The 24,569-nt window shown below is 45.0% G+C and overlaps 1 protein-coding gene and 1 long non-coding RNA gene across 2 annotated transcripts in view; one reads left to right on the top strand and one right to left on the bottom strand.

Annotated features, from left to right (window-relative positions):
- Positions 1 to 24,569, bottom strand: part of LOC146581170 (protein NLRC3-like) — a 222,158-nt gene that overhangs the window by 126,533 nt on the left and 71,056 nt on the right. The gene's annotated exons all lie outside the window — the stretch shown is intronic.
- On the top strand, positions 21,622 to 22,317 carry LOC146581174 (uncharacterized). Its single transcript, XR_014891318.1, has 3 exons — positions 21,622 to 21,682; positions 21,880 to 22,045; positions 22,168 to 22,317. It is a non-coding gene; the product is annotated as an uncharacterized LOC146581174 (long non-coding RNA).

Below are 24,569 nucleotides of genomic sequence, written 5' to 3'. Positions count from 1 at the left end.
TGGTGGTGTTTTTTTTTTTTTTTTGTACAAAAACAAAACAAATCAATAATTTGTGCGCCACGGGGAGGGAGGGTGTAGAGAGGGGGTCTCTCGGGACCCCGCTCGTGCTTATTGGGTGATGGGGTTTTCTCTGTAATCCTCTCCCTGTCTCGCACTCCCTTCTCGCACCCTTACCGATGAAAAGAGAGAGAGCGCGGGGGGTCTCTCGCGACCCCGCTCGTGCTTATTGGGTGATGGGGTTTTCTCTGTAATCCTCTCCCTGTCTCGCACTCCCTTCTCGCACCCTTACCGATGAAAAGAGAGAGAGCGCGGGGGGTCTCTCGCGACCCCGCTCGTGCTTATTGGGTGATGGGGTTTTCTCTGTAATCCTCTCCCCTTACCGATGAAAAGAGAGAGAGCGCGGGGGGTCTCTCGCGACCCCGCTCGTGCTTATTGGGTGATGGGGTTTTCTCTGTAATCCTCTCCCCTTACCGATGAAAAGAGAAAGAGCGCGGGGGGGTCTCTCGCGACCCCGCTCGTGCTTATTGGGTGATGGGGTTTTCTCTGTAATCCTCTCCCCTTACCGATGAAAAGACAGAGAGCGCGGGGGGTCTCTCGCGACCCCGCTCGTGCTTATTGGGTGATGGGGTTTTCTCTGTAATCCTCTCCCCTTACCGATGAAAAGAGAGAGAGCGCGGGGGGTCTCTCGCGACCCCGCTCGTGCTTATTGGGTGATGGGGTTTTCTCTGTAATCCTCTCCCCTTACCGATGAAAAGAGAGAGAGCGCGGGGGGGTCTCTCGCGACCCCGCTCGTGCTTATTGGGTGATGGGGTTTTCTCTGTAATCCTCTCCCCTTACCGATGAAAAGAGAGAGAGCGCGGGGGGTCTCTCGCGACCCCGCTCGTGCTTATTGGGTGATGGGGTTTTCTCTGTAATCCTCTCCCCTTACCGATGAAAAGACAGAGAGAGGGGGGGTCTCTCGCGACCCCACCCCTCCCCCGACCGGCTGGGGGCGCACAAGGGTTAACAGCGCTCACTCGTGCGTCGGGAGTTTCTTGGAATGAGAGGGGTGAGATTATTATTGACAACCAGAGAATCAGAGGTTCGCATCTCTATGATTTGATCCAAAGTGCAACAGCAACACGTAGAGCAACAGATGTTTCATGGCCTGCAGGGTGGACGACATTTTTAAAAACACTCGCCCGCTTAAATGTTCCTCTGTCTGCTTTTCCTAATGCTGAGGTGAGGAGGACTATTAGCCAATATAAAGGCGACACTGGCGACCCGAGTGTTGAAACAAATGGTTTGCACAAGAAGCGGTCACTGAGCGATCAAAGCTTATTTACCACACATAAAAAATCTAGGCAGAGTAGAAGCGGGTGGATCGATTTTTAATGAATTTTAAAATTATGTTTGTTTTTCTTATTCTTGAAAAAAAGATCATTTAGCCTCGCATTTGTTTCCCTTTTTATATACTACTACTTATGTGTTTTTTTTCTTATTTATGTCTATATTGTTTTGTTAAACAGATGACAGTTTTACCCTTTTTACTACTTTTTGAACTCTATGCTGATGTTTAAAGATTTTATTATTACTAAATAATGTTTTTAACAATTAGGTGAAAATAAATACCAGATGAAACGATATTCTCTTCTGTTATCTTTTATTATTTGTTACTTGAATCAGTATCCGCACTGCACACAATCAAAGTTATTTTCAAAACATGCAGAAACAGGTCTTATTTTGTTAACAAAATGACAAACCATTGCATCATTACAAACAAGGTTATCACTGTACATATTAATTAGTCTTGAATAAGACGCTCCTTTTTGGACATGATATAGAAAAAACACACAGTGTTGTCCGCAGGTTACCGAAAAGTCCTTCTGAACCTGTCTCCCAGAATACAATATCCGAGCGGTGTTTTTTAAAAGAAAAAGTTTTATCTCGGGTGAAAACGTATCAGGTGAGTTACCGAAGCTGTCAAAAAAGTACCCTTGCTTGTCTTTTGTGATATAGAACGCCAACCAGTGCTTCCCAGGTAAGTCTGATGCATCTGTATTCACAATGCCCATGCATGGATATCTGATGGTCTTTGTTGGCAGCTGGTCACATGCTAAGACGCCTAGAAGATGAGCCCTGTTACTAATCCTTTTAACAATGCTGGTTAGTTCTATTGTATTAATTTTGAATCTTTAGTAGTCGTCCAGCAGCACTTGTCTCATATTAGATATTTGGATGACTGAATCAAATACAGAGTAACACACCAGGTTCATTGTTCGGGGTAGCGGATTTCTGAAACGGGTTTCCAGCCTCACGTTCCCTGTTTGAACTAACGATACATTCCCTGAATGTCCTTCATCAGCTTCCAGATTGAAACAGAATAATGTGTAGCCGTTACCAAAGTCCTCACGTGTTATGGCCAATGGTCTGTCCTTTAAATGTCTTCCAGTGGTTTGTATCAGCTGATAAAATTCTCTGGTGTAGTGTTTTCTCTGAAAATTTGGCTGGAATTGTTTGGCCGGATACGACTGTCCATCAGCGTATAAACACATGAATTCTATATCACAGTTTCAAAATTAAATGGATTACGTGTAAAAGAACCAGGATAAGCTTCGTTATCCACGAAGGCGATGATGACAAATTTAGGCAACCTGCCCATAAATAAATTAGTTGATATTCTTGCCCCAGCAGGTGTGGAGAAGGTCTGCAGCACCTTGCCGTGTGCCAGCCTGACACTTGGTGAGACACTGATTCTTTTCACAAATAAGCTGGCAGAGACGATTTTAACTTTATACACGGTGTTAGCTCCAGTCATGAGAGCAAATTCGTCTTTAGAGCGCACAAATTTCAGCGACAAATCGATTCCATTAAGTAATAATTTTTCTTGAAAAAACAGGTCTGCGTGTACTGGAGCAATCAATTCAACAATACTGCTGTTCGCTGTATAAGTACCTCTGGTCACCAGACCCTGGCTCTCCCCTTCTATACATGTATCATTCATGTGCGAGGCTGTGTCTGTACAGAATAAAGCGCTGCTGAAATGTGTGTCTAAAGTCTGCTTATTATAATTGATAAGACATTCTATTATGCCTCTGTATGGATACGTGTTGGATGATTGGCTCATCAAGCGATCCCCCAAATTTACATCTACCTGACTAAATAAGGTACAACCTGGATAATTAACAAGTCCCACGTTTGCATCCCTGCCTAAGTTTGTGCCATCAGCATCTGTGATTCTTACTCGTGTGTAGATATAGGAATCGTTTAGATCCAGGTAATCCTCTCCGGACGCTGAGATGTAAAACTCGATTGGACCTCCGTCTGTTACGGGGGTGGTGAGTAAGAGAACCCAGACGCGGATCGCTCGTTAAGGTTGAACAGTGTCTTTTATTCTACTGTATATAGTATATTATTTTATTCTATTCTGTACAGCTGTGTACTGTATTTATTCTTATTGTATTCTAATTTTTGCGTCATAACTTTTGCACTGTCCACTTCCTGCTGTGACAAAACAAATTTCCCACGTGTGGGACTAATAAAGGTTATCTTATCTTATCTTATCTTATTTACAGTGAAGCCAATCCAAAGTAATCCACAGTGCTAAGTCCCTTCCGTGCTCCCCTCGTGTGTCCATACGACTTTCGTGAACAGTGACGTCTCTCCTCTCGTATCTCCGTCTCACTCGTAGCCTGGAAAAACGGCAAACAGATGCGGTTAGCCTCCCTCCGCTATCAAACGTTTGTCTAACACCGCTGAATTCAAGTCACTACCCGGCTTGGTGGAATACTCCAGCGCTGTCTGTCACTCAGCCACACCATTAAATAGCTCTGTCACAATGGTGGATGATTGGCAGCAGCTGGCGAGGAATCAGTTGCAGGTGGGACCGCTCAGAGTGGCGGCACTTCCGGGTCGGACATCTCCCGTTGCTACGCAACTGCGTAACAACTACAACGGAGACGGAGACAAAAACAGAGCGGGAGAACAAACACACATACAGGTCGCCGGTCGGGGCACCGTCGAACCTGACAGTACCCCCCCTCTAATGGGAGCCTCCCGGCGACCCAGCAAACTTATCAGGGTGCCTGCGGCGGAAGTCTCTCGCCATGGCAGCATCGAGAACCGCGGACCGCGGCACCCAAGAACGCTCTTCCGGACCGTACCCCTCCCAGTCCACCAAAAACTGAAAGCCCCCACCGCGGCGCCGGGCATCCAATATCCGTGATACGGAATACGCCGGCGAGCCGTCGATAATCCGGGCGGGTGGTGGGGGCCCGGAGGGCGGGCACAAAGGGCTGGTCCGGACAGGCCTCACCTGGGACACATGAAAGACATTGTGAATTCTCATGGAACGGGGAAGAGATAAACGTACAGTCACAGGATTCAACACGGCCAGGATGGGGAAGGGCCCAATAAAGCGTGGAGCCAGTTTCTTAGACTCGACCCTCAGAGGAACATATTTCGCAGACAGCCATACCTGTTGCCCGACCTGGTATGCAGGGGCCGGAGCGCGGCGGCGATCCGCAAGTCTCTTGTTCTGCTCAGCGGTCCTCAAGAGGGCGGTCCGGGTGGCACGCCATGCCCGCCGGCAGCGCCGCAGGTGGTGCTGGACTGAAGGAACCGACAATTCCCCCTCCGACACAGAGAGAAGCGGGGGCTGATACCCCAGGGAGGCCTCAAACGGGGAAACCCCAGTAGCCGCCGACGTGCTAGCATTATGGGCATATTCGACCCACGCCAGTTGATCGCTCCATGATGACTGGTTCGAAGAGACCACACAACGCAGCATCGCTTCGAGCTCTTGATTAGCCCGGTCTGCTTGCCCGTTGGTTTGAGGGTGGAAGCCGGACGACAAGCTGGCCTGGGCCCCCAGTTCCTTACAAAACTCCTTCCACACTCGGGACGTGAACTGGGGACCCCGATCGGACACGATATCTTGGGGAACCCCATGGAGACGGAACACCTGCTGCGTCAGAATCTTGGCAGTATCCAGGGCCGAAGGGAGTTTCGGCAGAGCAACGAAATGAACAGCCTTTGAGAAGCGATCGATCACGGTCAAGATGACTGTGTGACCCGAGGAGGGGGGAAGACCGGTAACAAAGTCCAGTGCAATATGAGACCACGGGCGGCTGGGCACAGGCAATGGACGAAGGAGGCCAGCAGGGGGCGAACAGGAGACCTTGTTTCGGGCACAAACGGGGCAAGTGGCCACATACTCCCGAGCGTCCTTCCCTAGAGTCGGCCACCAAAACAAACGTTACAGAAAGGCGATAGTGCGGTTTTTACCCGGGTGGCAGGCGAACTTGGCCGTATGGACCCAGTGAAGGACCTTACTTCGGACCGCCGCGGGAACAAACATCCTCCCATCGGGCCCAGTGCCCGGATCAGGTTCCGACCGCTGGGCAGCCTTAATAACCCGCTCTATGTCCCAGGTCAGAGCCCCCATGAAGCACGAGGAAGGCAAAATGGGTCTCCCCTTCTCGTCTGGGTCGAGATCCGGGGAAAATTGGCGTGATAAAGCATCTGCTTTAAGATTGCGGGAGCCAGGTCTGTAAGAGATGGTTAAGTTAAACCGCGTGAAAAACAGAGCCCACCTGGCCTGCCGGGCATTCAGTCTTTTGGCCGCTTGGAGGTAGGTCAAGTTCTTGTGGTCTGTCCAGATAACCACCGGATGCTCGCTGCCTTCGAGCCAATGTCGCCACTCTTCAAGCGCCAACTTAATGGCGAGGAGCTCCCGGTCTCCAACGTCATAATTGCACTCTGCAGGAGATAAGCGACGTGAGAAAAAGGCACATGGGTGTAATTTTGCGTTTACTCGTTGGGATAGTATTGCCCCCACACCTGCGTCTGAAGCATCCACCTCCACAAAAAAAGGTTGACTAATGTCAGCCTGTACCAACACTGGAGCTGAGGAAAAGAGGTGCTTGAGTCTCACAAAAGCCCGTTCAGCGCCAGGAGACCACTGGAATGGCTGCTTAGGAGAAGTTAGGTTGGTGAGAGGCAGGGCGACCTGACTGAAATTGCGGATAAACCGTCGATAGAAGTTGGCAAATCCCAGAAACTTCTGCAGCTGCTTACGGTTCTTGGGTTCAGGCCATTCCACCACTGCCTTCACTTTGGCCGGATCTGCCCGCAGCCGTCCCTCCTCGATGATGAATCCCAAAAAGGAGACTGTCTGCACGTGAAACTCACACTTCTCTGCTTTTACAAACAGCCGGTTCTCCAACAGGCGCTGCAACACCATTCTCACGTGCTTGACATGGTCAGCTGGGTTCCGAGAAAACACAAGGATGTCGTCTAGATAAACAAAAACACAGTGATTAATGAAGTCCCGTAAAACATCATTTATCATGGCTTGGAAGACCGCCGGAGCATTCGTGAGCCCGAAAGGCATCACCAAATATTCAAAGTGTCCATGATGCGTGTTGAACGCCGTCTTCCACTCATCCCCCTGGCGGATTCTCACCAGATGATAAGCACTGCGGAGGTCCAGTTTAGAAAAGATGGCAGCCCCCTGAAGGAGTTCAAAAGCAGAGGTGAGTAAAGGAAGCGGGTACTTGTTCTTAATGGTTATCTTGTTAAGACCTCGAAAGTCAATGCAGGGGCGGAGCGTTTTGTCTTTCTTCTCAACGAAGAAGAAACCTGCCGCGAGAGGAGAGGTGGACTGCCGGATTATCCCGGCCGCCAGCGAGTCGGTAATGTAGCCCTCCATTACCTCACGCTCTGATTTCGAAATACTGTATAGACGGCTTGTGGGCAAGGGAGCGCCGGGTAGCAAGTCTATCCCACAATCGTACGGACGATGGGGGGGAAGAGACTGGGCCTTTTCTTTACTGAACACCTGGGCTAGGTCGTGATATTCAGCTGGAACTGCAGTCAAATCGGGAGGAGCGTCTGGTGAGGACGGGCTAGTGGACGTCTGGCTAACTGTAGCAGAACGTAAACACTGTTCATGACACTTAGGACTCCACCCAGTTATCCTGCTGTTTTCCCAATCGATCTGCGGGTTATGGCGTTCGAGCCAGGGGTAGCCCAAAACTAGCGGAGTGTGAGGAGCCTTGAACAGAAACAGGCTGATTTGTTCAACATGGTTTCCGGAGAGAGAAAGAGTCAAATCAGTAGTGCGATGGGTTATGCTGGCCAAGGGGGCACCATTTAGCGCCGCCACCTGGAGGACCTCAGGTAAGGGTTCAACAGGTATGCCCAACGTCTGGGCCAGGGCTTCGTCAATAAAACTTTGTTCGGCCCCGAATCGATTAAGGCACTACATGGGTGAATACAGGACTGGAAAATCAATTTGGCAGGACAGCTGAGGTGGGGCGAGATGTTTGCGGTAACGCCCGTCAGTATGCCCACGGCTACTGACGAGCAGCGTCTTTTCCCGACTCTGGGCATTTATCAGAAAAGTGTCCTCTCTTTCCGCAAGTGAAACACTCACCCCCCTGAGGTCTTCTCCGTCGGGCCACAGACCTAAAGCTGGCTCGACCGATCTGCATGGGCTGCTCCTCCTCCAACGGCTGTTCCTCCCACTCCCGTCTCCACTCGAGAGAGGGCCCTGCCGAGGTTTTGCTGCCGCCCGCTGGTCGCCGTCCAAACTCACGCCTATGCTCATCCAACTGAATGCACACATTCACTGAAGCACTGAGCGACTTAGGCAGTTCTCTTGAGGCCAACTCACGTTTTAGATTTTCGTTCAGGCCGTTTATAAAAGCCCCCCGTAGTGCATTTTCTTGCCAGCCGGTCTCCTCAGCCAAAATCCAGAAGTCAATCGAGAAGTCCACTACACTCCTCCACCCTTGTTTCAGGGAAAACATGCGATGTGCTGCGCTGTCGGCACTGGAGCCTTTGTCAAAGACACAACGAAATTTGCTTAAAAAATCTTCATAAGAGATAGCAGGTTGCATGCTTACCACGGCCTGGGCCCATTGTAAAGCGCGTCCAGTCATTGATTCCACCATTAACCCCACCTTGGCTCCATCTGAGAAATAAGACCGAGGCTGTTCTCTAAAAATGAACGAACATTGTGTTAAGAACCCACGGCTCTTATCCAAATCCCCACTAAACTTCTCAGGGGCCGGCAGCGGGTGCTCGCGCTGCAGTGTGGGGGGGGAAGGAGGCAGAGGAGAAGCCGCGGCTGTGCTGAGAGACGGCCCGGGCGACGGAGCATCGGCTGCAGCCCCAGGGGGAGTTAGCAAAATCCCTTTTAATTCAGCGACCAGCTGCCGTAACACAGTTTGTTCTTCAACAACATGTTTCATCATTTTTTCATGGCGTTCCAACATCTCACCTTGAATCGAGAGTTCTCGCAGAACCGGAGCGGCGTCCGCTGGGTCCATGTAAGTGGCTGGAGTATTCTGTTACGGGGGTGGTGAGTAAGAGAACCCAGACGCGGATCGCTCGTTAAGGTTGAACAGTGTCTTTATTTACAGTGAAGCCAATCCAAAGTAATCCACAGTGCTAAGTCCCTTCCGTGCTCCCCTCGTGTGTCCATACGACTTTCGTGAACAGTGACGTCTCTCCTCTCGTATCTCCGTCTCACTCGTAGCCTGGAAAAACGGCAAACAGATGCGGTTAGCCTCCCTCCGCTATCAAACGTTTGTCTAACACCGCTGAATTCAAGTCACTACCCAGCTTGGTGGAATACTCCAGCGCTGTCTGTCACTCAGCCACACCATTAAATAGCTCTGTCACAATGGTGGATGATTGGCAGCAGCTGGCGAGGAATCAGTTGCAGGTTGGACCGCTCAGAGTGGCGGCACTTCCGGGTCGGACATCTCCCGTTGCTACGCAACCGCGTAACAACTACAACGGAGACGGAGACAAAAACAGAGCGGGAGAACAAACACACATACAGGTCGCCGGTCGGGGCACCGTCGAACCTGACACCGTCTGTGATTGCAGAACTGGCTGAATTTCAATAAAGGTCGTTTTCTCTATGGACGTTTGTGTGTATGGGACAGTAAAAAGATCGAGCTCTGTTTTTAGACATTCTCCTGATTGGTTGTGTAACAGAGCCATTTAGAAGATGTCACATGCTGTAGTTTTTGAACGACTGGTTCTGGGTCTTTTCACTTTGCGTGGTTTTCTCCGTTTGGTGGCTTTCCTGGCAGGTTTTGTCGTTTTACGCTTTTTAGGCGGCGGCGTATCACGCATGCGTGCAGTGGGAGGGGTCTTAGAAGGTTTGGGTGTATACACATACAAGCTGTTGCCATCCTGCTTAGTAGCTGTTGGCTTGGTTATGTTGGATATCACATCAGACACTATGCCTGATGCTGCTGTTTTTAGGTGGGGTTTGACTATGCTGACTCCTTTTTTAAACAACGGTACAGCAATTCTAAACAGGCTGCGCAACAAACCTCCCAGACCTGCGCCACATTGCGTGCTGGTCCCAATATAACCATTCAATTCGCCACCAGCCTGATTTAAATAACATCTTACATATTTTAGCTTCATCTGTGTTGTAGACAGACATCCTTATTTTCTAAAAATGGTGTCTTATGGGTCGGAAGTGGAGTTTGACAAACACCTTCCCGTATAAAAAGGGTATGTGTTGATTTTGGTCGTCTTTCAAATCAATTTCTATGTCATCAATTAAGGATTTCGAGACTGGTGTGTAGTGTGGGCTGTCAAATTGAAGAATGGCTCCCCGACGGTCATCGTCTGTTATATTTATTGCTCTTAATAGCCGCGCATGGGCGTCACCCACAAGCTGGTAATCAACGATATCTGCATAAATAAAAATGTTCTATTTTCCGCCGTATACGTCTGCAGGATGTGGTGCGTATGTGTTTTTATAATGAAGTACAAGCGGGTCTTCTGATTTGAATCCTAAGATTCCTGCCAGTCTCCCTCTAAATGTGAGAACTGTGCCCCTAGGGCCCATAACACTAACATAGTTACTAACTTCACTGTATTGTGTTTTAATGTCGGTGTTATGTTTTAATGTTTTATTATCTGCGCCACAGATGCATAATGCCCCACAGACAGCTCAATCACGGTTATGGACAATGCTCCATCTTTGACTGGATCATAAATTTCCAATCGCGAATCTGATTGTGGAAAAGACAACCATAGTCTTGGGTATTGAAATTCTATAACACCAACCTCATACGGTTCATTTAAAACAATAGGTTTTGCTAGCTTTGTTCTAAAATTAGATTTCTTATTGCCTGGATAAACATGTGCTGAAGCATTCGAGAAGAGGCTCACATAAAAGCCTGCGTTGTTGTCGTTTTATCCATTCCTTCCTTCCTTCCTCAGTCTTTGTCTAGTGCAGAATGAAAGTATGCAGAGCTGCGGCATCTCTGTTAATCACACTTCAACGATGTCTTTTTCAGGGATCCATGAATTCAAATGAGAAGGCCAACCGAGCCATTTGACCAGCGCTAACTTTTTTCGGCCCTCTTTTTTTCTGCCAAGTATTTTCTCTATTTTAAACCTTTTGTTTTTGTCAATAGTCACCTGCTGTATCTCAGGTTCATAAAATACACCTTTCACTGCAGCTCCTGTGAGATCCTCTAGTTTGTATACGGGAGGGTCTCTTCCTAAACGCTCCTTTATGGTAAAGTACTCGTCTGTGTAGGTCTGATGGTAACCCTTTCAGAATATGCCTCGTAGTTTAGATATTCTCTCTGTATCGCCCACATTAAATTTAAAAGTCACCGGTTTTTGGGGTTTCATTTTGTACAGGGTTTCTCATTATCTTTGCACACCTCGGTGGGGTCATTTTGATAGAGCTGTGATAAGACATGTTATAGGACTGTACAAGATCTTGGATCACATTAACATATCTTGGCGAGTTAACTGATGTTAAGTATTTCCACATTTTCCCCTTTAAGGTGCGGTTAAAACGCTCTACCACACATGATTTCATTTCACTAAAGGTTGAAAAATGTGTGATGTTATGCTGCTCCATTAGTTTTTTAAATGTTTATTATAAAATTCCTTCCCTAAATCTGTTTGGAGTTTTTCAGGCACATGGCACTCTCCCAGAATATCACCAAAAGTCTCAGCAACAGCCTGTCCTGTTTTGGTTTCAAGGCACCTAACCCATGCATACTTAGAAAACACATTTATGCATGTCAATAAGTACCTAACATTATCATTATCCGCAGAATATTCACGCATGTCAACCAAATCAGCTTGAAACTGTTTGTCAATCCCGTTAACCAAAACTCTATTTCTGTATCCTTGCATTTCTGTATCCTCTATCCTTGCAGGTTTATGAAGAGTATATGTGTCATCTCCTTTTAAAAACGCTCCACGTCAGGTAATGACGGCTTTAAGCCTGTTGCCTCACTGACAGCGATACGGAGCTTCTTTACACTTCCTAAACCCCCTGGGTGTGCAGGGTTGTGATATATTTTTCTCAGCGTGTTTTCCATAATCACTTTGACCAAATACAAATGACCAGAAAAAGTGTTAGCATACGTTTTTATTTAATTTTCTGTGTAGTGCACAGTAAGGTTTTTATAACAGATGTACATTAAATCTTGTGTCTCCCAGACCAGTAGTTTCCAATCATGTGGAGCAGCGCTGATTTAACTCCGCGGGTGTGATGATTGGTATTTAGCAGGTATCCGACATTCTCATCAGTGGTGCAAACAATGTGCGGCACTGATCTCAGTTCACACAGAAGACGCTCTGCAGTGCTGATGATTTGTGCTTTAGCCTCACTGACGCTGTATGAGCAAACAAACAGACGGATGGCCGGGATGAATCGGGGCGTCCGGAGCTTTTCCATCACCTCATCATAGTAGGTCTCGAAGAAAAACACAGGCAGCTCAAACAGGCAACTGTGTTGTAACTGGCTGGGGTGACCGGATTGGCATCCATAACATATCTCCTGCACATACTCATTCAGTGCCATCGACAGCAGGTGGAATGTTGCGAGTTTAATGTTGAGTTCCGTTTCCTCAGACGGGTGTGATCCTGCAGAGTCCTGTGAGCATCCTGGAGAGGGGGGCGGAGTCGGTGGGGTCTGGATTAGCAGTGCTGGAGGGGGAGACTCTGAGCGGTCCACAATATGGCAGATGTTGTCTGTAAAAGAAATCCACACATTGCATTTTTGACTGCCTGCTCAACCATTTGGTTTAGCATATTTTGAGAGACTATATATAATGAACTAGAGTACCTTATTGAGCCATCTCTACCACTTGGTTGAGTTATGTTATCCTAAAAAAAAACCACTAGATGGCACTGTGTCAGGATATGGCAGGCCTCATCTGCCACCCTCCAACCAGGAAATCAGAAAGCAAAAAATCTCTCTGGACACATGGACTGTTTTGGCTAAAACTTTTAAAGGTACAGTGGGGCAAAAAAGTATTTAGTCAGCCACCGATTGTGCAAGTTCCCCCACTTAAAATGATGACAGAGGTCAGTAATTTGCACCAGAGGTACACTTCAACTGTGAGAGACAGAATGTGAAAAAAAAATCCATGAATTCACATGGTAGGATTTGTAAAGAATTTATTCGTAAATTAGGGTGGAAAATAAGTATTTGGTCACCTCAAACAAGGAAAATCCCTGGCTCTCACAGACCTGTAACGTCTTCTGTAAGAAGCTTTTCTGTCCCCCACTCGTTACCTGTATGAATGGCACCTGTTTGAACTCATCATCTGTATAAAAGACACCTGTCCACAGCCTCAAACAGTCAAACTCCAAACTCCGCCATGGCCAAGACCAAAGAGCTTTTGAAGGACACCAGGAAAAGCATTGTAGACCTGCACCAGACTGGGAAGAGTGAATCTACAATAGGCAAGCAGCTTGGTGTGAAAAAATCAACTGTGGGAGCAATCATCAGAAAATGGAAGACATACAAGACCACTGATAATCTCCCTCGATCTGGGGCTCCACGCAAGATCTCATCCCGTGGGGTCAAAATGATCATGAGAATGGTGAGCAAAGATCCCAGAACCACACGGGGGGACCTGGTGAATGACCTGCAGAGAGCTGGGACCAAAGTAACAAAGGTCACCATCAGTAACACACTACAACGGCAGGGAATCAAATCCCGCAGTGCCAGACGTGTTCCGCTGCTGAAGCCAGTGCATGTCCAGGCCCGTCTGAAGTTTGCCAGAGAGCACATGGATGATACAGCAGAGGATTGGGAGAATGTCATGTGGTCAGATGAAACCAAAGTAGAACTTTTTGGTATAAACTCAACTCGTCGTGTTTGGAGGAAGAAGAATACTGAGTTGCATCCCAAGAACACCATACCTACTGTGAAGCATGGGGGTGGAAACATCATGCTATGGGGCTGTTTTTCTGCCAAGGGGACAGGACGACTGATCCGTGTTAAGTACAGAATGAATGGGGCCATGTATCGTGAGATTTTGAGCCAAAACCTCCTTCCATCAGTGTGAACTTTGAAGATGAAACGAGGCTGGGTCTTCCAACATGACAATGATCCAAAACACACCGCCCGGGCAACAAAGGAGTGGCTCCGTAAGAAGCATTTGAAAGTCCTGGAGTGGCCTTGCCAGTCTCCAGACCTCAACCCCATAGAAAATCTGTGGCGGGAGTTGAAAGTCCGTGTTGCTCAGCGACAGCCCCAAAACATCACTGCTCTCGAGAAGATCTGCATGGAGGAATGGGCCAAAATACCAGCTACTGTGTGTGCAAACCTGGTAAAGACCTATAGTAAACGTTTGACCTCTGTTATTGCCAACAAAGGTTATGTTACAAAGTATTGAGTTGTATTTTTGTTATTGACCAAATACTTATTTTCCACCCTAATTTACGAATAAATTCTTTACAAATCCTACCATGTGGATTCATGGATTTTTTTTTTCACATTCTGTCTCTCACAGTTGAAGTGTACCTCTGGTGCAAATTACTGACCTCTGTCATCATTTTAAGTGGGGGAACTTGCACAATCGGTGGCTGACTAAATACTTTTTTGCCCCACTGTAAGTACATTTTTCTGCAGTATAAACATGTCAGAGTCTTTACTGAACATGATTATGTCATTTGATACCAGAAAATAGCTGTAATAAATCCATAATATTTTTTTAAAAACATGCTCAACCAAACGGTTGATTTGTCAATTGATGGTAAGAGTAGCAAAACTTAGCTAATGTTTATAACTGTTGTTTTAACATATGAAATTGACTATTTACTATTGAATATAAATAATTTAATGATCTATACATGTAAATATGACATGTTTAAATTTTTCCATGACAAATACTGTATGTTACAAAATGTTCTAATGTTTAAAGATTTACTCACTTTCTGTGATTATTTTTTAAAGTACAGTTTTAAATGACACATGGAAATCAAACAAACTATATTTCTACAATTCTATTTTTTTTTAATGTTTATTAGATGGATTGCAAATCCTTTCATAGAGCAAGACAACGCACCTACCTGGCCCTTGTACCTGAAAATTCTCAGGGAGCCAAAGTGGTGACAACACTTTGCCAAACCATAACACAGCCAAGGCTTTCTGTTGTGTTCTGTGACAACTATTTTACCAGTTTTAAACTGGTCCAGCACCTAGACACCTCATTGGGTGTCAGGTGCATTGGCACTGTTCGACCAAATCGCACAGGTGGAGCCACTTTGATGACAGACAAAGAGCTGATGAAGAGAGGGCGTGGAGCTTTTGACTACAGGTCTGCCAAAGGTGTGATCGCAGTTAAATGGTTTGACAACAAATGTGTGAACCTGCTAAGTAATGCTTCTGGGATCATGCCACTTTCAACTGTCAAACGCTGGAGCAAAGAGTCCAAGGCGAAAGTTATGATCCCATGCCCATCACTCATCCCTGCATACAATGAGCATATGGGAGGGATAGATTTCTCTGACATGCTGGTACACCTGTACAAGACCCCAGCCAAGTCTACAAGATGGTACCTGCCACTCTTTGGTTACATGCTTGATCTGTCCATTGCAAATTCCTGGCTGGTCTACAAGAGGGAATGTGGACAACTAAACCAGAAACCAATCACACTCAAAAGATTCTGCCTGGCAGTTGAGCATAGCTTGAAACAAGTCAAGAAGCCAGCATCCAAAGGTGGCCGACCATCATCCAGCTCTCCACCACCACCAAAGAAACGATACACACCAAGACCCTCACACCCACAGCCAGGTGTGCGATATGACTGCTTTGGGCATTGGCCACTTCACTGTGACAAGCGAGGCTGATGCAATTACTGTCCAAAGGGCGTCTCAAGATGGAAATGCCAAAAATGCAACGTTTTCTTGTGCTTGAATGCCAGTCAGGAATGCTTTGCAGTGTACCACCAGAAGATCTAATCATCAAGGGGTATTGGTGAAGTTGCATGAACGGCAAAAGAAAAGAGCCAGAACTGTTTCAGTGTGTTCTCAAATTTTTCAGTGCAAAATGGCAATGGTATATAATATACCACCAGAATTTTCTGGACAATAAAATAAAAAATGTTAGTGCTGTTCCAACACTACAGTGAAAAGTTTATGTTAACAACAGGTCAAAAGTGAATTTGTATGTTTATGAATTTTCGGTAATTGCAGATCAAGTTTTTGATCAAATTTACAATATTTTTGTGTTTTATACATTTTGTGGTTTGTTATTATAACGCCCACTGTTGAAATGGAATCCAACAAAGTTTGATGTTTTACTACCACAATAAAGTGGGTCAAACACAAAATTTGGTAGTTATTGTTTTGCAAAATGAGTATAACCTTTACTTTTTTCTACTAGTTATGTCTGTAGAACTTTATGTAGTTGTACCATAGAGCGACATCTCAACCGTTTGGTAGAGGGTAATATTTAAAAAACTATAAGGTGTGTATATTTTTTTTTTTTTGATTGTGATCATTATTGACCTAAAGGAATAGAAAATATGAACAAATAATTTTTTCATTGTATTTTTCTTGGTGAGGCAGTACAAAGAGTTAAAAATATCGAGTATAATGCCAACGTCTCTCACACAGAGACAACCTACCATTTTTTTTTCTTTTTTCAGTCCTCAGGGTTTTTGATGATTTTTGGCCTGAACATGGCAGAAGGTAAACCAATCTTCGGGCCATGTGCGAACTGATCATATACAAGACGCTTCCTAATATTCTCATAAGAAGAGTTGACCTTGTCTCTCTTGATAGTCTTATCGACCTCATTAAACACCCGCTGCAGTGCTCTCCAGTCTGACCACTGAAAAAAAACCAAATCCTTAAACCATGATAAACGTTCTTCAAGGGTGAGGGGGTATGGGTTCAACCTCCAGTTTTCAAGGCCCCAGAGTGAAACCTCTGTAACGTTGAGGTTTCACCCGGTGCAATTGTGGCTCTTGTAACCATAAATGGTAAGTTGCTCTTTTGTCACACAGTACATACACAATAGATGTGTTTGCAGGTTTTATTGCAAATTGTACATTGCTACATTGTTTTGAATTACCCTCGGCCCGCAGTATATGTGGGCACCTGTCAAAGGTCATTTGGATTTACCAGACCGCTTTAAAAACCACATGAAATCTTCACAACATGAAAAAAATGAATGTCTTTGTTGAGCCATGACAAAGGGGGAGAGGAGGCCCCCGTTGTTTCTCCCCTCTCTGAATAACACAGCCAACACAACATCATTTTCCTGTTCGCCTGTTTTTGTTTTGTTTTTTCTTTATGTTTGATTACTGGCTGCTTTGACGGCCCTGAAAGCCGAAGATGACCTGAACTCCTGCTCTCCCCGCTATCATCGTTGCCCTCTCCGCGACCATCTTTGACCCTTTGACCCCTGAAGGCCACAGCAGCTGGACTCACAACAACAACTTGAGGATGTCAACAGTGCTGCAGAAAACAATCTCATGCAGCGGAGATGGAGAACGCTAAAGCTTCAGCTGACAAAGCTGTGACGAGACGCGCATTAAGCCCGGAGGAAAAGGGTGGGTGAGCAAAAGAATGCTGACCTCTGAGAAGAGCCGAACAGCAGAGCTGCAGAAGGCCGTGGAGCAAAGTAAGGACAACATAAATAGACTCCAATCTGACGTGGAAGGAAAAGACTCTGAGGTTTTTGCCCTCAGTAAGAGCTCAAGGCATCAGAGCAGAAACTGAGCATGGCTCCGGAGGAGCTGGCTGCTAATTGAACCCATCACTCAGACTTGGAGTCCCACATACAGGACTTGAAATCAGGCGGAAGCTTGCTGGAGCAGGAGGTCGCCAGACCTGATGCAAAGCTCCAACAGCAGGAGCAAGCCCGGAAGGAGCTACAGAAGCAAAAGGGTCAAGTTACAAGGAGAAGATGCAGGCAGCTGCAACAACGGATGCAAACAGACCCAAAGAGGAGGGCAGGACCTCAGGGCATGCTTCAGACCACTGGTTTACCCAAACTACAGAACAGGAAGGTGATGAACACAAACATACACCAACACACGAACACACACTTCTGCATCCGCCGACTTAGAATGAAGAGAAACACACACATGAACACTTATGCACTCGTTGAGTGAGTGAAAACTGATACACACCCATGCACCAAAATCAAAATGTTGATTCAATTCACTAGAAGTGACACACAATGCTCCAGCTGCTGTCAATGAAGAATGCTTTATTAACAAAGGCTCAATGCTGCACACGACAAAGTCAAATACAGAATTTGTTACAATAATAAGCCCAGAGGGCATTTGTGTGGTTTGGGGAGCAGAGTCCAGAGCGGTTTGGTTATGAAAACGATGCCCGTGCGAGATATCTGGGGCTTAAGGCCTCGACTCAATTGTTTACTGTACACTAAAAAGAAAAGAAAACAGCCTGAGCAGTGTGCAGAGTGAAAACGATGAATTAACAGTGTGAGTCTTATTTTCAGAGCGCCACATCATTGTGATGGAGATTTAATAAAAGGGAGGAACACACGGACAAAGAAGAAGAGAAAGGGGGGGCAGCCCTTGAACACGATTGCCTGAGGTATTAAAGTTCTGTACTAAATCTGGTTTCCAGTGTGAGAAAAGTCACGCAGTGCCAGTAGTAGAGCTAGGTTGAGTGATGATTCTAAATTACTGTAAGTAAATCATCGTACACCCGTTCAAGTTTCATGATAACGGGGATCTAGACTTTGTTGAACCCTAGGCAATTTGAACAGGTAAAATTTGAGTGACCAAGTAGCAGTTGAATAAAAGTCATTGAATAAGTGTTGAAATAAACAGGCAGAATTAAGAGAATTAAAACATTTCAAGAGCTCAAATTACTTAATATGGAAACGGTTCTATTTTGTTTCACGAACGCAAACATATAGGTTTAGGAATAGGAAAAGGTTGAGGTGGTGTTGACTTGACTCTGTGTAGGTTTAGGTGGGTATTTTTATTGATGGGAGGAATATTCAGTGACAGTCTAAGACCCGGGCGTCTGCATTTTTGTTTTTGTTATCTTTCATTTTATTTTGTTTTATATTTTGAACAGTGCACTGATTTTTGTTTGTGAATCTTTTTCTTTAAGCAGATCTGCACATCGGAAATTACAAGCATTACACGTCGGCGAGAAAATTGTTGTAAGGGAGTTTCTCCGCATTAGAATTGGCGTCTGGAGGAAACCACTTATGGGGACAATAGAAAATGAGAGTCCCTGCCCAAAAAAGGATTCATCGAGGTAATCCAAACTCAAGTTCTTGTTTTCTTTTTGAGATGACGTCATTTTGCTGAGGGCGGAAATCTAAATGCGGCGATGGTTTTCCACTATCAGCAAAGAAAGAAAAAATGGATGAATGAATGAATGGATGAAAGACTGGAAATAAAACAAACGGACTGACTGGTAAAAGCTGACAAGACTTGACTACGACTTAAGGTTAACCTCCACCGAGATAGAACAAGAGGGTGGATGAATTTATGTGTGATTCTTTTACAGGAAATGTTTTTATAGCATCTATGGGATGTGGATGGCTGACTACGGTCAATATGCTGCTAATGTTTGCTTTGCTTTGGTGAGAAGGGTGCAGTAGAAAACAGACAAGTGACATGAAAACAAGTAATAATAACAAATAACTAATTTGGGGACAGTTTAACCTAGAGCCCACTACTGGCCATTAGGGGGCTCTCTCTCTCTCTCTCTCTCTCTCTCTTGAGTAATATTGGCCAAGTGTGAATAAAACAAATTGTGGCAATAAAAGTGATTTAATGATTGGAGAAACCTGAACATGATACTTGTCTGTTGTGCTGAACCTATTTATTACTCTTATGATTTGCAGGTGGTTGTAAATAAGCTGTTTACTTCTTAACAGTTTGCTTTTTAGCTGAATTGCAAAATATAACTAGAACAATTAATTGAGACTAATTGAAACTAACCTGAAACTGAGGAGGTTCTATATAAGGAAGAATTAAAACAGGTATAAAGTGCATTTGATCTTTAATTGCAGGTGTGCCATGAAGATTTTTGGTACAGATTGCAGGTTGTTGCTCATTTATTGAAGTGTGCTCATAAAGGCAAAAGCTATATAGGGGGTCTATGATTGGTTTGTGTTTTAATAATTTAGGTATGGCAAAATTAAAGGTTTCTAGATAATTTAGGGAACGAGTGAGAAGCATAATAAATGATCAGAAACTGAGTACTACACTCAAGTTAGAATTAAGAATGCCCAATTTGTTTGAGGTCTGTTGTTCATTTTATACACACATTGCAAATGTGCTTATAAGGAGCTGCACTTAGTCTGTGAAGCTCAAAAGCTTCATCCGACAATGGATCGGATTGATATATTGGAGCTATTGACTTCACGTGCAGAGGGTTCAGTGCATGCACGCTTACACACATAAGCATGGCATAGGATTGGAATAAACAAAGTCAACAACATTAGGTTAGGAGAGCCAGCGCAGGAGAGGTGTTGGCTTTCTGTCTCTTGCAGAGAAGGGAACAGACACCAGACAGGGACACGGAGATATGGGGACCCTTCACAGCAACTGGGGTCAAGTGTCATGGTCTTGGGGCTCCTTGAGAAGATGGATCCCATAACCACAGCGATAACCAGGAAGGGGTTGGCGAAAACTAGGAACACCAGTGACCAACGAGGTTCGAGAGGCTTTTGGCAAAAAGGGGGACACGGCGGTGACAACGGACAACAAACACACAGATCTTTTTTGGAAAGTGGGGCAGAATAATCCCCAGATCTGTGTAACGACTGAAGTCGAAGAAAGAAGAATCCGAGGGCGTTTCTTCACTCCAAGAGGAGGTGGTGAAGGGGCCTGAAGCGTGACAGGCTGAAACTCGAGTCTGAAGCTAAAAGAACAGCTGGGTTGTGGGAAAAGTTGGAAAACCAACGGAGGTGTTGGGGTTGATAAGTGTCATACCGTGTTTGTTTGGTTTGGAGACAAATCCTGGTGTGAGTTGGGCTGGCAAGCCAGCCCAAAGAGGAGGAATGTGACCAGGAGATATTTTATTTTGTATTCTTATGATCACAGTTATAATTAGAAGTATCAATCATTAATCATTTACCATTGTGGAATCTGATGACAGTATAATCTTTGTTTTATATCTATGGTTAATCTGAGTAAAGATTAATGTATGCAGGTTATCATCATTGTAATCAAGTCTCAAATGGTATCCACAGCATTGTATTCACCGTCCATAACTGGAGGTTCCAGCAGGACCTTGTTCTAATTCATTTGCAGGCCTACATCAGAACATGCACATAGGGAGTATTATGTAAACACGCACGTTCACCCTTATTTACACAGGGAGGTCATGTCAGGACATTCTCTAGTTGGACACACAGGCTCACAGAACTGCACACATGACATGTCACACACTTGTTTTTCTCTAAAGTATCATCTGATGTTTGTATAAGGAGAACTTTGGACTATGGGGAGACTGTTATCATTTCCAGTAAGGTCTAACTGTGTGATGTCATCCTGGGTTTATATAAGGATGGGGAACGGTCCACTCTTTGGAGATCTGTGGCTGTACGCTTGTCTTCCCATGCTTCTGTCTTAGAAGCATGTAATAAAATCACTATGTTTGTCACCTACACGGACTCGGCTGTTTTTCCTTCTTACCCAAACTGAACCAGACGTAACAACGTCATTTTAATCTTGTTAAAATGACGTTAAACACCATAACCATATACTCATACGTGTGTGTGTGTGTGTGGATACATATTTGGATGGGTGGATATTTATTTTGTTTTTCTCTTGGTGTTGTCGTAATACTATTACTTGACTTTATCTTAATGCATACTTCATTTTGTCACCATGTGTTTTTAAAAAATAAAAAAATGGTTTTTATGAGGTGTTGTGTGAACGTGACTTAAGGCTAATTCAGCTAATTCTTTTGCATTAGTGTTAAAAAGTTTGTCCCTGATAGGGCGTAATCACGTCGTGTCTTTGAGTGTGTAGGTCCAGGGAAAGGGTTGTGTGGATCTTCATCTTGGACTGCAGCAAAGGAGTCGAGCAAAAAGTCCACTGGGAAGTTGGATGAAGAGGGCATGGAAATAGCTGGTTGTTTGCTGTTAGTCCTCCTAGCTGCATTGAACATGTTTCGAGGGGAGATCTTTGCTTACCCCCTTTTTCTCCAGAGGAAGTTGGCAGCTAGCGTCCCAGGACATATTATGTTCCTTTGCTCCGATGTGGCCTGTAAATATTTCCCATATTTAACCAGCGTGGCTCAGCAGTGCCTGAGCTGAGGAACCTCTTGTCAATGCGTCCTTTTCTCTCCGTCATGCATGCAAAAGCTCACACTTGGATATGCGATATGCGAGTAGAGGAGCTTGTCGTCATCATCAGAGTGCGAACACAAAGTCTTTACAGACAAAATGGTGTCACAGTTTCTTTGAAACGGACCGTTTGATGCTCAGTTTGTACAGCTTGTACAGCTACTTTGTAAACAGAATAAAATCAGATCCAGGTTTGTTTAAGCTGGATGTGATTTGTTCTAGCAAACAAATTGATGAGTGTAGATTAAAATGTAAATATATGCATATGTGAAGGTGTTCCTTTTTATGATTATTTACAGATAGCAACAAGAGGCGACACAGAATTCACAAGGTCATCTTAGATGAGAAGAAACGCTTGGCGGCTGCTGTTGACGACTACAACAAGGAAACAAGCAACAAAGCAAATCGTATCCAGTGATGCCCTCATGCAGACCGACGTTTGGCCCTGGCAGAGCACAAGTGAACGTAAGCTCTTGATTTCTAAATATCCTTTTAAACAAACTCCCAGTATCTGAGCAGTAGTTGAATGGTTTGTTCTTGATCATATATGCTGCTATGTTTTCCCATCTGATGTTGTTAAACTGTAGCTGCTGCTGACCTCCGGACAAAGAGAAAGGTCTTTGAGAAGGTGATGGCTGTGAGGCGCCTGAGAGAGGAGGAGATGATCCTTTGCAGGGAGATGCAGCATCACTGGACAGTGTTGCGAATGCGATCTGTGGTGTTGGGGACAATCTTCTCAGACTGTAAGCACATCTTTTATTTATTTATACATTTGGTGATGAATTGATTGAAAATAATAGCAGATGATAAAGTCTTACTGGATCTTTTACCTATATTTGGGTTGCTAGCTAACACTGCCTTCTCCCTTAAAAAAAAGTTAATTACATGATCCTAATTCCTTGTGTTTATGAGGTGAGTTTTTTTGTCTGTTTGTTTGTTTTACTTATATTTAATAGTTTTGTTGTTTTTACAGCCTCCCTTGTTGGCATGTCGGAGGATGCACAGAAAGGACTCCATAGCCTGGTTTAAAACAACAAAGTGAACTGAAAGCTGAAACGCTCAAAGTAAAGGACATGTACAAGAGAATCCTCAGCCACCAACCACTCCTGGAAATGGACTCAGAGGGAGGAGGAGGACGTTTCAGACGATGAGAGTGATTTGAGCACTTCTGATGAAGACTGATTGTGTCATCATTGATGTTATGTTTGCTAGAATAAAAAGTTAATCACATCTGTTTAATGTGATTTTTATAATGTCTGTTTCAGAAATTGCTTATCAACAGACATTTTACATGTTGAGAAGAAAAATGTAATTCCCTTGGTGCAGGTGTTTACCCTGAATCATTCTTTCCCATCTAATTTAATGACTAGTGCACATGTTCAGATACAATAACCTCATTTAATTCATGGATGCTTTCTGGGCTGCTCAAATTATCACAAAATGTAAAAGCACCAGGCAGCACACTCACAAGGACATTTTTTGTTCAGTGTTTTGTTGAAAAAATCAACAAGTACAACTGAGATGTTTGCTGTAGTGGTGTGTTTGTTAAGAAGCATGCCAGCACACTGGTGAACTGACAGTCCCAGAATGCACCCGAGCCAGTGACTCGCCCCAGAACAAATGACATTAATTATCTAGAAAGACAACCGTGATCAAAGACTAAGTAAAAGAGTAGGAAACAAAAGATAAGGAAAGGTACTGTGGGGTAGGAAAGAAAGGCCAGAGCTGTGCAAAATGACCTCCAGCAGGCCACAAATATCTACGTCTGTTCAAACGGTCAGATACTGACTCCATGAGGGTGGTATGAGGGCTCGACGTCCACAGGTAAGGCTGTGCTTACACCCCAACACCGTGCAGGATGTTTGGCATTTGCCAGAGAACACCAAAATTGGCAACTTTGCCACTGGCGCCCTGTGCTCTTCACAGATGAAAGCAAGTTCACACTAAGTACTTGTGACAGAGTCTGGAGACATATTGGAGAACCTTCTGCTGCCTGAAACATCCTCCAGCATAATGGTTGGGCAGTGGGTCACTCATGGTGTGGGTGGCATTTCTTTGGGGGACCGCACAGCCCTCCATGTGCTCGGCAGAGGTAGCCTGACTGCCATTAGGTGCTGAAATTAGATCCTCAGACCCCTTGTGAGACTATATGCTGGTGCGGGTGGCCCCGGGTTCCTCCTAATGCAAGACAACGCTAGACCTCATGTGGCTGGAGTGTGTCAGCAGTTCCTGCGAGACGAAGGCATTGATGCTGTGGACTGGCCCGCCCATTCCCCAGACCTGAATCCATTTGAGGACATCTGGGACATCATGTCTCACTCCATCCACCAACTGCACCACAGACTGTCCAGGAGTTGGCAGATGATTTAGTCCTGGAGTCTGGGAGGAGATCCATCAGGAGACCATCTGCCACTTCATCAGGAGCATGCCCAGGTGTTGTAGTGAGGTCATACAGGCATGTGGAGGCCACACAGACTACAGAGCCTCATTTTGATGTGTTTTAGGACATTACATCAAACCAGATAAATGATTCTGTATTGCACTGATCAAGGAACCAACCCAATAGGAGCTAAAGGCATCCTCTTCACATTACTTAACATAGTAAGTTTATACTATGTTTAATGTGCATTGTCTTCATCAGTCTAGAACATAACATGTTAGCGCTCCCTGGTTCTTTTTGGAGACAGATCCTGAGACAGCAGGCAGCTTTGGAGAACTCATGCCAGCTGTGGTAATTAAGGAATACTTTGATTTAATATTGATTTGATGACAACTATCCTCAGGCACATATTCCTGGATATACACAATGACACGAGTAAACTCCCATTTTAGAATCATGGCCTTCTTTGATCTGACTTACTGCCTCAGACTTTGGACCTGTGTCCCCAAAACCACAGAGAATCCATGACACTGGGTAAGAGGCCTTGATCATGTTATAAGTGAGAGAGTTTGGTGTAACAGTGGTTGAACATGCCAAATCAATCCACAA

This window comes from Mchenga conophoros, linkage group LG3 (genome assembly GCF_057382185.1).
Source record: "Mchenga conophoros isolate Kocher_MC1m ecotype Shallow Benthic linkage group LG3, M_conophoros_male_GT1.1, whole genome shotgun sequence".
Taxonomy (NCBI): Eukaryota; Metazoa; Chordata; class Actinopteri; order Cichliformes; family Cichlidae; genus Mchenga; species Mchenga conophoros.
This window is presented reverse-complemented; position numbering and strand designations above follow the sequence as displayed.